General features: G+C 43.3%; 1 long non-coding RNA gene across 1 annotated transcript in view; it reads left to right on the forward strand.

Annotated features, from left to right (window-relative positions):
- Positions 1-14,864, forward strand: part of LOC142071135 (uncharacterized) — a 52,715-nt gene that overhangs the window by 20,942 nt on the left and 16,909 nt on the right. The window contains exon 3 of the long non-coding RNA XR_012667133.1: positions 6,352-6,435. This is a non-coding gene — a long non-coding RNA (uncharacterized LOC142071135). The remainder of the gene's footprint in view (positions 1-6,351; positions 6,436-14,864) is intronic.

Consider the following 14,864-nt stretch of genomic DNA (forward strand, 5'->3'; position numbering starts at 1 on the left):
TGGAGTACTGTGTCCAGTTTTGGGCCCTACACTACAAGAAGGATGTGGAGAATTGGACAAAGTCCACCAAAGGGCACCAAAATTATTAGGGGACTGGAACACATGAGTTATGAGGAGAGGCTGAGGGAACTGGGATTGTTTAGTCTGCGGAAGAGAAGAATGAGGGGGGATTTGATAGCTGCTTTTAACTACCTGAAAGGTGGATCCAAAGAGGATGGATCTAGACTATTCTCAGTGATAGCAGACGAGAGGACAAGGAGTAATGGTCTCAAGTTGCAGTGGGGGAGGTTTAGGTTGGATATTAGGAAAAACTTTTTCACTAGGAGGGTGGTGAAACACTGGAATGCGTTACCTAGGGAGGTGGTGGAATTCCCTTCCTTAGAAGTTTTTAAGGTCAGGCTTGACAAAGCCCTGGCTGGGATGATTTAGTTGGGATTGGTCCTGCTCTGGGCAGGGGGTTGGACTAGATGGCCTCCAGAGGTCCCTTCCAACTCTGTTATTCTATGATTCTATGATATATTATCGTATATATGTATGTTCTAAATAGTTTATTTTGACAAGGAAATGATAAGCATTGCATTCATGTTTTTGTTTCATGTAAACATTACACTGTGATACTTTGTTACATTGTTACACATTTTTGTTGCCGTCACCATACCCTGATTTTGTAAACTTTTAGTATGACTGTTCAGTGAATTTTGCCTAATTTTACCATGACAATGTATCCATATTAATGAGATTTTAAACAAAAAGCTACAACTAATTTTTAGTGAAGTGTGCATAGCTCTATGAATTTTTTGCACATTGCCAGTGACTGTAACAGAAGCTGAAAGAAGTTTCAGCAAGTTGGCACTCATTGAAAACTGCAGCACTACTATGGCACCGGAAAACTTAAGTCATCTTGCTGTTTTGTCTATTGTGTGTGAACTCTCAATACAAATTTTCTTTAGTGGGGTCACTCATGATTTCACAATGAAAAAGACCAGAAGAGTAAAATTGTACAGTAATATGGCCTGTCCATGCCATTTTAGAAATAAAATATATTTTTCTTTCATTAATTAGTATTCCTGTGTGGAATGAGAGAGTGGCCCATGTTATGAATTTGCTCTGGGCCCAGCAAAAGGTTCCTTGGAGCCTGTCAGATCTAGCTATTATTATTATTATTATTTATTTATTTATATTGTGGTAATGCCTAGGAATCCCAGTCATAGCCAGGACCCCATTATGCTAGGCATTGTACATACACAGAACACAAGCCAGTCCATGCCCCAATCTAAATAGCTAGTGGAGTTGGAAAATAGGAATTACCAAAACAGTGACATGCCTTACTTCTGGGGTAGGGCTGTAGGGGAGCCTCCTGGGGTTACTTAGTCTAGTTAGCAAAAAGAAAAGGAGTACTTGTGGCACCTTAGAGACTAACCAATTTATTTGAGCATGAGCTTTCGTGAGCTACAGCTCACTTCATCGGATGCATACCGTGGAAACTGCAGCAGACTTTATATACAAACAGAGAATATGAAACAATACCTCCTCCCACCCCACTGTCCTGCTGGTAATAGCTTATCTAAAGTGATCATCAGGTTGGGCCATTTCCAGCACAAATCCAGGTTTTCTCACCCCCTCACCCCCCTCCCAAAAACCACACACACAAACTCATTATCCTGCTGGTAATAGCTCATCCAAAGTGACCACTCTCCCTACAATGTAACACGGCTGTTACTCTGAAACTTAGTCTAGTTAGGGATGCAAAAACACACCATCTGAAGCAAATCATCAAGCTACGTTTCTTTCCTATGTAAACAAGCAATCGAAAGAGAAGAGAAGGGCCAGGAGGGCTCAGGCTGAGACCCAGGATATGACCATAGGTGCCGACTCCCTGAGTGCTCCGGGACTCAAGCATCCACTGAAAACAAACAATCAGGGGTGCTCAACACCCACAGGGCACAATTAATCTTTTGCGGGCCCTGGTGCCCGGACTGTGGTGTCTCCCCCAACGCCCTGCCCCCACTCAGCTTCTTCCTTCTGAAGCCCAGCCCACCACTCGCATGGGGATGAACTACTTCAGGAGAGCAGGGGTTAAAAGCAGCCCTTGAAGAGGGCTGTGGCTGGGACCCAATTAGAAAAGGGATTAAGAACAGTTGAGGGAGGCTGGCAAGGTAGTTGGCCCCAGGTGTGGCTAGCTCAATCAGGGCACAGTTGGCCCTGATAAAAGGGTAGTGAGAGAGGACTCCAGCCTTGGAGTGAGAAGAGCCTAGCTGCCTGGGAGCACAGGGTGCCTCAAGCAGAGCAGTGCTGGGGAAGGGCAGGCAGAGCTGGGGAGCTCTGGCCTGATGAGTCCCCAGGCTGAGGCCTTGCTGAAGGCCAAAGGAGGTACTAGGGCTGCAGGGAGACTGCTGGGCCAAGAAAGGCAGCAGGTCCAACCCCCTTGCCAGTGATGAGTGGCCATTACAGACTGCGGTTTGCCCTGGGGAACGGGGGCTAGATGACGACTAGCAGTAGCCACTGAGGCAAGGTGGGCATAGAGGGTTGGGGATGCCCCGGGGGGGGGAGACCCAGAGTGTGGGGACTGTTGCAGGCAGAACCCCAAGGGAAAGGGGCACTGGGAGGGACGTGGGGCTTGCAGCAGACGAGACACCGGCCAGCAGGATACGCTCAGAGTGCTGGCATCGAGCTAATTCCCGGATGACCAGCAGGAGGAGCCAGAGTGGTGAGTCTGCAATCAGCTACAGTGGGGCAGAGGTTTTTTTATTTCTCCTCACAGGACGCTGCATGTCAGCGCCAGAGCAGAGGGTGGGGTCCTGGGGCTGTGTTCTTAAAGCACAGGCATCCCAATTCCTAGACTATCAATGTTTAGACACCACAGTTCCTCTCTATCTTATATAAGTGCTGAGGTGCTACTTTACTGCTACAGCCAGGAGAGATAACTCTGTGAAATATTGTACATACACTTCCTCCCTCAAACTCTGCATCACACATTTTGAGTATTTAAGAGTCTATCAGTTCATAAATTTGTCTTATCTGCTGCTGTGATTCCCTGAATTGTGCTCTCTTCCTTGTAATCCATTTTTATTATAGTTTTGTTCCTTTAAAAGTCTTATTTCTATTACTCTGAACACTTCATCATTTATCTGTATTATCATTGTGCAATGCATGTGATTGTGCTGTTTGTTTTTTAATAGATAATGCTCATCAAAAAAATTTTAAGTAAGTAGTTGGTTTTAGCAATTCCATCTGTTTCTATTACAGCACTTGCTATGATTTCTGCACTTTGATTTGTAATTTGGAGTTCTACCTTTTTGCTTTTTATAGCACAAGTTTATTTTGTTGGGTCATATGACATCCAGTATGACTGATTTCCTGTCCTGTTTTCAACAATTCCTTTGCATTTGATCCACCAATGAGGACTGCCTTTTGCTGCATTTATCTTGCCTGTGAATCCAGCCTTTAGTGTCCCATGTTCACACACCATTGCTTGTGTGTGTATAAGTTGATTCACAAATATTCAGTAAGTGTATTGTTATACATCCTCCCCAAGGGCAAAAATCTTGCGCATCCAAAAGTTCCGCAGCCACTGCTCATCAGCCCAAACCTTCATTGTTGCACAAGTCCACATTCCTGCATCTGAGTGAAAAACTCCCCAAAATAAAAGCTGCACTGACAATGGAGAAGCAAATATCGATTGCACTATGGGGACCTGCAACACCAGATTCTTACTGCTCAATCAGAGGTCTCCCTACTAAACCAAAGAGGAATGGATTTCTTTAATGCAAGTAGTCAGAACATTTTGTTAAAGAACAGGGGATTTAACATAAAATGATAATACCTCTGCAGTCACAGAACAACAAGGTTGTGTTACTGGGTTGCAGGCTGTTGTCTCTGACAACTTTAAGTTTCCATGGCAATATTTCTGAGTAAGGCTAAGTTTTCATAGAAGTTTAGGGTTGGAAGGGACCTTGGGAGGTCATCTAGTCCAACCCCTTGCTCGAAGCAGGACCAATCCCAGCTAAATCCAAACTAAATCATCCCAGCCAGGGCTTTGTCAAGCCAGGCCTTAAAAACCACTAAGAGTGGAGATTCCACCTCCCTAGGTAACCCATTTCAGTGCTTCACCACCCTCCTAGTGAAAAAGTTTTTCCTAATATCCAACCTAAATCTCCCCCACTGCAACTTGAGACCATTACTCCTTGTTCTGTCATCTGCTACCACTGAGAACAGTCTAGATCCATCCTCTTTGGAACCCCCTTTCAAGTAGTTGAAAGATGCTATCAAATCCCCCTCACTCTTCTCTTCTGCAGACTAAATAATCCCAGTTCCCTCAGACTCTCATAAGTCAGGTGGTCCAGCTCCCTAATAATTTTTTGTTGCCTTCCGCTAGACTCTTTCCACATCCTTCTTGTAGTGTGGGAGCCAAAACTGGACACAGTACTCCAGATGAGGCCTCACCAATGTCGAATAGAGGGGAATGATCAAGTCCCTCTATCTCCTGGTAATGTTCCTACTTATATAGCCCAAAATGCCGTTAGCCTTCTTGACAACAAGGGCACACTGTTGACTTGTATCCAGCTTCTCGCCCACTGTAACCCCTAGGTCTTTCTCTGCAGAACTGCTGCCTAGCCACTTGGTCCCTAGTCTATAGTAGTGCATGGGATTCTTACATCCTGAGTGCAGAACTCTGAACTTGTCCTTGCTGAACCTCATCAGATATCTTGTGGCCCAATCCTCTCATTTGTCTAGGTCCCTCTGTATCCTATCCCTACCCTCCAGAGTATCTACCACTCCTCCCAGTTTAGTGTCATCTGAAAACTTGCTGAGGGTGCAATCCACGCCATCCTCCAGATCATTAATGAAGATACTGAACAAAACCAGCCCCAGGACCACCTTTAGGGCACTCTGCTTGATACTGTCTGCCAACTAGACATGAAGCCATTGATCACTACTTGCCCTTGGTGAATCCATGCTGACTGTTCCTGATCATTTCCTCTCCTTGAAGTGCTTCAAAATGGATTCCTTGAGGACCTGCTCCATGATTTTTCCAGGGACTGAGGTGAGGCTGACCAGCCTGTAGTTCCCCGGATCTTCCTTCTTCCCTTTTTTAATGATGGACACTACATTAGCCTTTTTCCAGTCATCCGGGACCTCCCTCAAATCACCATTAGTTTTCAAAGATAATGGCCAATGGATCTGCAATCACATCCACCAACTCTTTTAGTACCCTTGGATGCAGCGCATCCGGCCCCATGGACTTGTGCTCGTCCAGCTTTTCTAAATAGTCCTGAACCACTTCTTTCTCCACAGAGGGCTGGTCACTTCCTCCCCATACTGTGCTGCCCAGTGCAGTAGTCTGGGAGCTGACCTTGTTCGTGAAGACAGAGGCAAAAAAGCATAGAGTACATTAGCTTTTTCCACATCCTCTGTCACTAGGTTGCCTCCCCCATTCAGTAAGGGGCCCACGCTTTCCCTGACCACCTTCTTGTTGCTAACATACCTGAAGAAACCCTTCTTGTTACTCTTAACATCCCTTGCTAGCTGCAACTCCCAATGTGATTTGGTCCTCTCAGACATGCTCTGTGTGTGTTCATCTGATTTGGAGGGTGGACAGAACCCAGCCCTGGGGTACCTGGGTGCAGGATAGCTCCATTGGGCGGGAACTGACAGAAGGGAAAAGTACAGCTCTAAGAACACAAGTGACACAAGCAGTGCATTTAACAGAATTATCGGGGGGGAAAATCCCTCCCCAGACAAGTAACCCCAATAAATGAGCATACCCCAAGTAATGCGCAAGTCTGGGAACAGTACCCAAATACTAAGGGTCTTCCTGGCTAAGTGCATGAATAATCAAGAATCTTTATAAAAATTGTATAGTAATTTCTTAAATGGTTTGCATGCCTGTAATCATGGTGATTTCTTTATTGTTTTGTCTTTATGGTCCCCATTTCTCTATTGTTTATCTGTATGGTCTCTGGTTCTTATTTTTTATTTTGTCTGCTATATAATTTTTTCTGGGTTTAAACCAATTAAGGTGGTGGGATATAATTGGTTAGATAATCAAGTTACAATATGTTAGAATTGGTTCGTTAAATTTCAGTAAAATGATCAGTTAAAGGCATAGCTGAGAATATTACTATATAAATTGGGGGCAAACAGGACATCAGTTGGGGAAAATAAGGAAATTGGAATCATTGTTTGCTGGAAGCTCACCCCAATAAATATTGAATTGTTTGCATCTTTGGACTTTGGGTATTGTTGCTCTCTGTTCACATGAGAAAGATCAGGGGAGTGGGAGGATGAAGGAATAAGTCCTCTAACAGGTGATACTGAAATGTATATGTTATTGGGGTTTCTTTCTTTCAGATTCTTCAGAATTGCAGAAAACTATTTTCTCCCAAAAAGTTGCACCAAGAAAAAAATTACCTGTACTACACACCATTATGGCAGGTAAGTAAAGTGTTTCCATGGGTATTCATTTTTTTTCTGAAGCCATCGTCTTCAAGCGCCTCTGCTTGTTTTGTTTTATTCACATTTTTGTGCTGTTACATTTCCTGTCCTGAGTTACTATGACTAGACTTGGTTACAGTCTTGTAGGTGATCTCATTATCTCAAACAACATTCCATCTGCTGATGTGGAGGGAGCTAAAGGGGGCAGCGACATTAAAGCACAAAGCACTGCCACAGCAGCACTGTAATGTCAGCCATGTACAGGCTGGTACCGGTGGCCCACTTTCACCTCTGGTAATTATGGTTTTTCTAAATAGAAGTGGTGGTAGTTTGCAGAAACGTATTTGCAGCAGAAAGACATCAGTGCAGTAAAAACAACACAAGAGGCTAATGCTGCGTTTAGAAGACAAATAGCAATCCTTCTAATGAAGGAGTCAGGTAATACCTTTCTCCCATGTGTTGAGTGTAAATTGTTATCTTGTTGATGGTTTACTAAAAAATGTGTGTAGGTTAAACCCCATAATTAATTTTGTAAGGATATGGCAGCAATCCAAGATGCAGTCTGAACTGTCAGTTTGTAAATTCCATCTTATGACCCCTTTATGCCCTGTCATCCTGGCCTAGTTATGACTGGATCAAACTGGTTTTTCCCACCATTGGGCGATCTCAAGAACATTTAACCTCAGACTGTTTCCCGCCCCTCCCGGAACTATACCATGTTTTCCCACCACAGACTGCATAAAAGAACTGTGACCACAATCAAGTAGCACAGTCCATCCTAGTGACTGTGCATGCACGGTTCAAGCCTCCGCAGCATCAGTGTATTGTCAGAGGATACAACCATTCCTGACATTAAGAAAAGAAGTATCCCATCTTACCTGCTGCTGGCAACATTAAGACCAGAGGGATCTCATTCCCCTTCTTCCATCCTGGTCGACATCGAGGGACTCTCCAGTGCTCCTCATCTATGGGTTTCAACACCCAAAGAGTGTAGATCCTGGACTTCTCTGCCACCACAGACGTGCTGGAAGCATAGTGAGATACAATCAGGGTTCTCTTAGTTGGGGTTTTAGAAGTTTAATTGCCAGGGGGATTTATGTATTTGGGCCAGAGCTTTATGCTTCTTGATAAAACTGCTGTATCATTGGTTTGTGTTTTCTATAGTTACTGTTGTTCTCATTTACCCCTTATTTGTAATTTACCCTTCCCAATACACTTATCTGTTATTTAACCTTTACCTATAGTCAGTTTATTTGTACCCCACATAGGGAAGAGGAAGGAATATTCTGCACCGGTGACAGACACGGCAGAGGGCGGGCCTGCTCCTAAGTAAAAGGGGCTTGTTTTATATCTTGATACCTACACCATTATACATAGTTATCTTGGCTCCCCTTTGAGATAACATTTCTGGCAACCTTGGCAGGACTCTCTGGGGACTGGATTAGCTGTCTCCTTAAGGCCCTGTTAGGTTAGTTTTGTTTGTTTTGTGAACAGCAGCAGTGTCGGTCCTTGAGATTCAGGGAGGGTGTCTATGCTGGGATAGTACTGTGATAGCCGAAGGGCAAGTGAACCAGTTGGCTTCTTCCCCCCGCCTTTGGCAAGGGTGGGATTTTATCCCAACCCACACTGAAATCCTGCTACTGTGGACAAGGGATTGCGGGGATGCCCGGGCCCCCTCTTCGGTAGCAGGTAGTGGTTACTGGTTGCCCCATCCAGTGCTGTTAGTGCCTCTCCCTGTAGCGGAAAGGTACAGAGTGGTCTGGGCCCCAAAAGGGTGGCCACTTTTTCTTTGACAGAAGGCAGCAGGTTAGGCTAGCCTAGCCCAGGCCGAGGTGCCACGTATAAAGGCACGGTTTTTTTACCGGAGCCCTTCTATCTTCGCTAAGTGGCCCTTTTCATCCCAGAGTTGGGTAAGCAACTCCTTACAGCACAATGGACCAAAGTTTCAGCCTGCAAGGATAGACTCCCTGGTCTAATAAAAACTCTTTGGACCATGCGATTGATTCTTTTGGGAAGGGAGGAAATCCTTGGCAGCAGGAATCATTAGCAGGAGATGATTCCTTGGGCAAATTCTCCATCTTATCAGCTCACTATAACACCAGCAAGCCCAAGCTCAGTAAGAGGGGGCAGAAACGAGCTCTAATCTATGGTCTGGCCACAGTCAGCTGTGAGCTCAACTCCCAAGTGGTGCTGCTGAAAGAGCATGCTGACCAGAAACTTGAGAAAAGCAAGCAGCAAATTCAGAAGGCCGAGCAGCAAGCTGCTCAGCTGCAAGCAGCCAAAGCCACTGTGACCACGCTGACACTTCAGATGGCAGTTAGAACAGCAGCTGAGGGACCTTCGTGTTAAGGCTCCAGACACTGAGAGAACAGCAGAGATCAAAACACAAGAACTGCTGGTATCACAGGCAGCAGTTAGGCAGTTAATCAAGGAGGCTGCTGACAACTGGGATAAGCCTGCCTCACATGTGGAATGTCAAAGCCACATTAAGCAATTGCAAGACCAGCTGCAATTGACACAAGGGTTAATGAAAGCAGTAGACACTAATCCTCTAGCTGCCTTAACTATGAATTGGTGTGGGAAAGAGCAGCCACCCTCTGCACCCCCAAGCTGGGAGGAAGTGGAAGCTGCACAAAGAGGATGCCCGCTGGCTCCTGTGGTGACCACAGTTACCCAATCAGAAAACACTGGGCAACCTCCCCGAGTGAAATACGAGAGTAAAGCTCTAAAACCAGAGCAAGCTAAAGCCATGGGAAAGCATATGGGCCCATGTAATTGGGATACTGTGCTGAACTGGTTAGCTAAGTTACCTCTAACACTGCATTTAACGCAAGAGGATGTGATCTGTGTATTAAGGGAATGTATGTCCAGTGAGGACTTTGCAACCCTTCCTTACAATGTGTTAATTGATGCAAGTGAACAATTTGTGGTATATACACGTGTATTTAGATTATTTTATCCTCATGATAATATAATGGGCAAAGCATGCTCAGAGAAAGAGTATGGATGAAAGGCCAGAGAAGTATTTTATGAGAAAAAAAATTGTTTTGGCAGGATTAGGGGTAAACCAAAATGGAGTAATTACAATTTTCTCAGTTCTGGTATGTCATAGGTATATACAAGGTTTATCTCCTAGCATACAGTTAGCAATGGGTCCAATAGACATATGCAATACTCAACTGCCTTTATTAGAGGCAAGAGCAAGGGAGATTTTTGAGCTTCAACAATCAGCCCATATAGGAACATCAACAAAAAGGAAGGTAGCTGCATATAGTAACAGAGACAACAGATACAAAGGTAACAACACAGGACAAAACCCCACCAATAAATCCATGGACTACGAGAACTTTATGTTCAGAGGGACTGGTGATTAAATGAGAACTTTAACAATCTTTTTAAAAGAGACTGTCTCAATATGAGCCATGGGACAAACTAAACAAGCAAAAACTGTCAGCAGAGGACATGGTTTTTGAAGTTGGCCAAGTATGAATCTGGACAAAAGGCTGGAGAGCAAAACTCAAACACTCCAGTAGAATCTATCTCCACAAATAGCACATGCTGAGGAGGCCGAGCTTCCCAAGTCCCTGGAGTGGTAGCCCCTATAGCCAACAATGAGTGGGGCAGACCTACAGTAAAAATCAAAATCATGGGAAGCTTCAGAAAATTAGAACAACCAATGCTAGTGGATACAGGGGCCTCTACAAGTTCATTATGTTTTAAGGGAAGTCCTACTACTAAAGAATTACCAGTAAAAGACCTAAAATCTCTGGTGTCCTATAATGGGAAAGAAAATGTTGTTCCTTTTACCTATATCATTTGCCATATCAGGTCTTTATCTACACAGGTTTCATTTGGACTACAAAAACTGGATGGCACAGGTATCCTAGGAATAAATGTGTTACAATGATTAAATATAGCCATTGATTGACCCAATAGAGTGCTAATCCAAGGATAAGCAGGCAGCATAATCCATGCTGCCCACCACATCTGTGCTGCCAAGGCTCCAGAAAAACTGCAACTCCCTGTATGGGAAGAAGAAATCCAACAAATCACTAACAAACACAGGGAAGTGTTTGCTCCCTATAAACTGAGTTGTGGAAAAGTACAAGCTGCAATTAAGGTAGAGGGTCCTGATCTGAAATCTTTACACCAATATCGATATTCGCCAGAGGCAAAAGAAGGAATTCGATCTATAACAGAGGCCCGACTAAACCAGGAAGTGTTAATACCATGCCGGAGCATCTGCAATTCTCCTATCTGGCCAGTTAAAAGGGCAGATCGAAGCTCCTGGAGACTAACTGGATTACAGAGGTTTGAACAAAGTGACACCAAGGTTAGCCCCTGTTGCCAAATTCCCAGAACTAACTGACTTAATTACCAAAGGTGCGTGCTGGTACAGTGTTCTAGACATCTCCAATGCTGCCTTCTCCATACCACTATCACACCCACTACTACAAATTTGCCTTCACTTTCAACGAACAGCAAGTCACATTTACAAGAGTTCCCCAAGGGTATCACAATGCTCCAAGTATATGCCATCAAATTGTTGCAGCATTGTGGAAAGCCTCCGCCTACCATGACAATATTGTTAGCTATGTGAATGACATACTGATAGCTACCAAGACTAAGTTAAACAACATCACAGCTTTGGACGAAGTTCTGGGAATTCTAAAGACAGTTGGACTCTTGGTGAACCCAACTAAAGCGCAATTAGTAAAACAAGCCATTTACCAAGTACAACTGGGTCCTGCTGGAAGAAAGCCTGATGCCAGCCAAGTAGAACTAACATCCAAATTGCCCGCTCCAACTGATGTTGGTACACTCAGGTCCTTAAGTCTGGTGGGTTTCTCCAGAGATTTCATTGAGGGATATAGTGAAAAAGCAAGGCCACTGTACCAACTACTCAGAAAAGACCAATTGTGGAAACGGGGAGGAGAACAACAAAAGGCTGTACAACAACTAAAGAAAACTCTCACTGAAGCACCTTCATTGGCATTCCCACAGGTAGACAAGCCCTTCCACCTCCAGTTAGCACTAATTGCCATGCTGGTAGTAGCTATCTTGTTATAACACAATGGAACTCCTTTGAAACCTATAGCTTATGGATCTAAGGTATTAACAATAGAACAACAATTCACAGAATGTGAACGAGAAATACTAGCTCTCATATGGGCACTGGTGCATAGGGAGTACATAGTGGGTATGGCTCCCATAGTACTGAAGACCCCACAGACTCCTGTAAAATATGTACTAACTGGAAGAGCTAATTCTGGAAGAGTGAGTCACCCTCATTTGGCTAATTGGACATTAGCCTTAATTAACAAGGAGATACCTCAGAGAAGTCCCAGACTAATCATGAATGTCCTCTTCCTGAATTATATCACTCTTTAAATTGGAATCAGAGTACTAAGAAGCTAAAATATGTAATAGAGACTTATGGGTTGTAGATGGGAGTAGCATGTACATTAATGGCAAGGCAGCCAAAAGATTTGCAGCTCTATATGTTGCTATAGATAAGGTGTACCAAGGAACCATTATATACAACTCAGCCCAGGCTGCAGAGATAGTAGCCATTATTGTAACCTTGGGGAATGCAGAAACTTCAACGAACATCACCATTTGTACAGATTCCGACTGGGCGATGAGGGCACTACTGGACTGGATGGTCGTATGGAAGGCAAGAGACATGAAAACAACAGACAACTAGCCAGTAGCATACACAGGATACCTACAATATACAATACCTACCTAAGAGGGGTGATACCTTTTTGTTTAAAGTCAAGGCTCACTGTAAAAATCAGGCGGAAATCACTCTCCTAAACAGCAGGGTAGACTGACTAGCAAAGCAAGCTGCAAGCTTGGGACCAGAACACAGGTGAAACAAAGTGAAAGCAAATATTGATGTCTTGATGACAACAGATCCCACTGACCATCAGGATATAATAAGATTATGGTTACAAGATCCAGAAATTAAACAACTTTTAAAGGATGGCAAATTTAAGGGGTATAACATTCAGCAGCATCCATCTGGCTTAATCACGGCAACAAAGAACAAAGATCTTTCTCCAATTCCTGATCTTAATAACATTCCACTGCTTGTACTTCTGAATGTGCTTCGTCAGGAATTAATACAATTAGCACATAACCACTGACATTTTGGAATATAAAAGACGCTAAATAAGTTGGCTACTGTGGCCTGGTGGCCAGAAATTGTAAGACACAGAGCATTGTATTAACAACTGTCTAAAATGTGCTCAAAATAATCTGGACCCTGAAATTGTAAAGGGACCACTTCTCCACCAACCAGTGAATGGCCCATCGTTAAGGGTGCAAATTGATTATATCAGCCCTTTAGCTCGAACTAATAAGGGAAATCAGTATTATCTAATATGCATTGACCCCTTTTTCCAAATGGATTGAGGCCTATCCATCACGCAACTGCACTGCCTAAACCACCCTTAAGCTACTTCTGGAAAATGCCTTTAGTCAGTTTGGTCTTCCACGAGTAACTGATTCCAACCAAGGCCCCAATGTCACTGGGGAAGTGATGAAACAACTCTGTATAGCCCTAGGGGTGAGACAAAGGTATCACATAGCGGGCCACCCCCAAGCTTCAAGCCTGGTGGATAGGTCAAACCGATCTTTGAAAACTGCACTCTGAAAAGTAAGACTCCTCAGACAAAAACTGGGATTGACATCTCCCATTGATCCTCATGTCAATACGATCCACAATAGGATCCCATGGTTTTACTCCCCATGAGGTATTTTTTGGAAGACCTATGGTGACACTGGAGCAATGGTCGGTACCCCCTGATGAATACCAACCGAAAGTAGTAACAGACCAGTATATAAAATCTTTACTGAAGGTAATCTCTGATGTACAGAGGTCAGTGGCTGTCACCCTGAAGCCAAACTGTAAAAGATGGACCAAAAATTAAATAATCTCAAGTTTATCGAATGGAATGTAGGTGATTGAGTCTTGTTCAGATACTGCTCAGAGAAGAACCATCCACTCAGCCCCAGGTGGGTTGGTCCTGTCACCACTGTCAACAAAGCGAGTCCCACCACCTACCAACTAGAGTTAAAATCTGGAAAAAAACAAGTCAGTACGTGGTTTCGTAGTACCCAACTTAAAGCATGGAAAGGGAATACCTGCCCTGATAAGTTTAAGGAAAAAACAAGGAAAAATGATCATAAACCTTCTTAAGTAATTTGATATTTTCATGTTTTCTTATATAGGATACTGGAAAAGAGGTGAACACCTTTGGAGGAGATCTAATGTATATAGTTATGGTATGGTTATGAATTTGGTCTTCCAAAGTTTAGTGGTTCAAGAGAATGAACATTGGTTTTGTAAAGTAAAAGTCTGCTCTACAAATGCAAAATCCCTATTTTCAAGTATGACCAAGAGGAAGATTCAGAACAAGAGAAAGTATATACATTGGAGGACTTTAATGATGAAGAATATGAGGAAGGAAATAATGAGGAGGAAGAATATGATGAGAGCAAAGGAACCAGAATCCAAATGATGGGAATGATACCACCTGAAGCCCCTATGAAACCCTTCCTGGAGGATATTAGGACAGAACCATCACCTAAGGGACCAGTCAAAGTTCGCATTTTGGGATTCGGGCGTCGGGGAAAAGGAGAATTGCCACCAACTCAAATTGCTCTCACTCCTAAGTATTGGGTCGTTCCTAAAGATGTTATGATTGGATTATCTACCATTTATTCTTATGTAGTAGGATATTATCTGGTCATATAGGAGAATAAAAGTAATCCATTGGTGTCATTTACATTACACGACATCGAACACATGACCCAATGTTAAATCTGACTGGGCAGTTGAAATACATTAAGAAGTTATCCACTGGATGTGCATGGATGTTGGACCCTTCTCCTTTCATAGAATGTTCTCAAGACAAAGGATTGGGACCGATCCAAATGTGTTAATTTTAGAGTAAGTGCACCTTCTTCCATGACACCAGGTTTTGTAAATATCACTCTAACCTGCATCATCTTCAATCTACCTCAATTAAGTTATACATGTATCCTCCTCATGACAATGAACATCTAATCATGAATCTATCCTGCCAATTATGTACAGACTAATGTTTTTTCTCTCTAACCAATTATGTATCATTTAAGTTTTATACATTGGACAATTCAGTAAAACTCCATAATGTCACCTGTACGGGAAATCTTGTGGTCAACGCCTGTGTTTTATACTCTGGACTGTGGGTTATTAAGGAAAGTGAGGATTGCATGATGGTAAGAAACATAGAATTGTACCAGAAGCACAAATCCATAACCTGCCTAAGGATCAGGATTCTTGTTTACTGTTGTGGAATTTTTACATTTTCATCATGCTGATAGGCATATCTTAGGTAATGCTTACATGTGGAAGGGATAGCATGAGTGAATGGAAA

Source organism: Caretta caretta, chromosome 2 (assembly GCF_965140235.1).
Source record: "Caretta caretta isolate rCarCar2 chromosome 2, rCarCar1.hap1, whole genome shotgun sequence".
Lineage (NCBI taxonomy): Eukaryota > Metazoa > Chordata > Testudines > Cheloniidae > Caretta > Caretta caretta.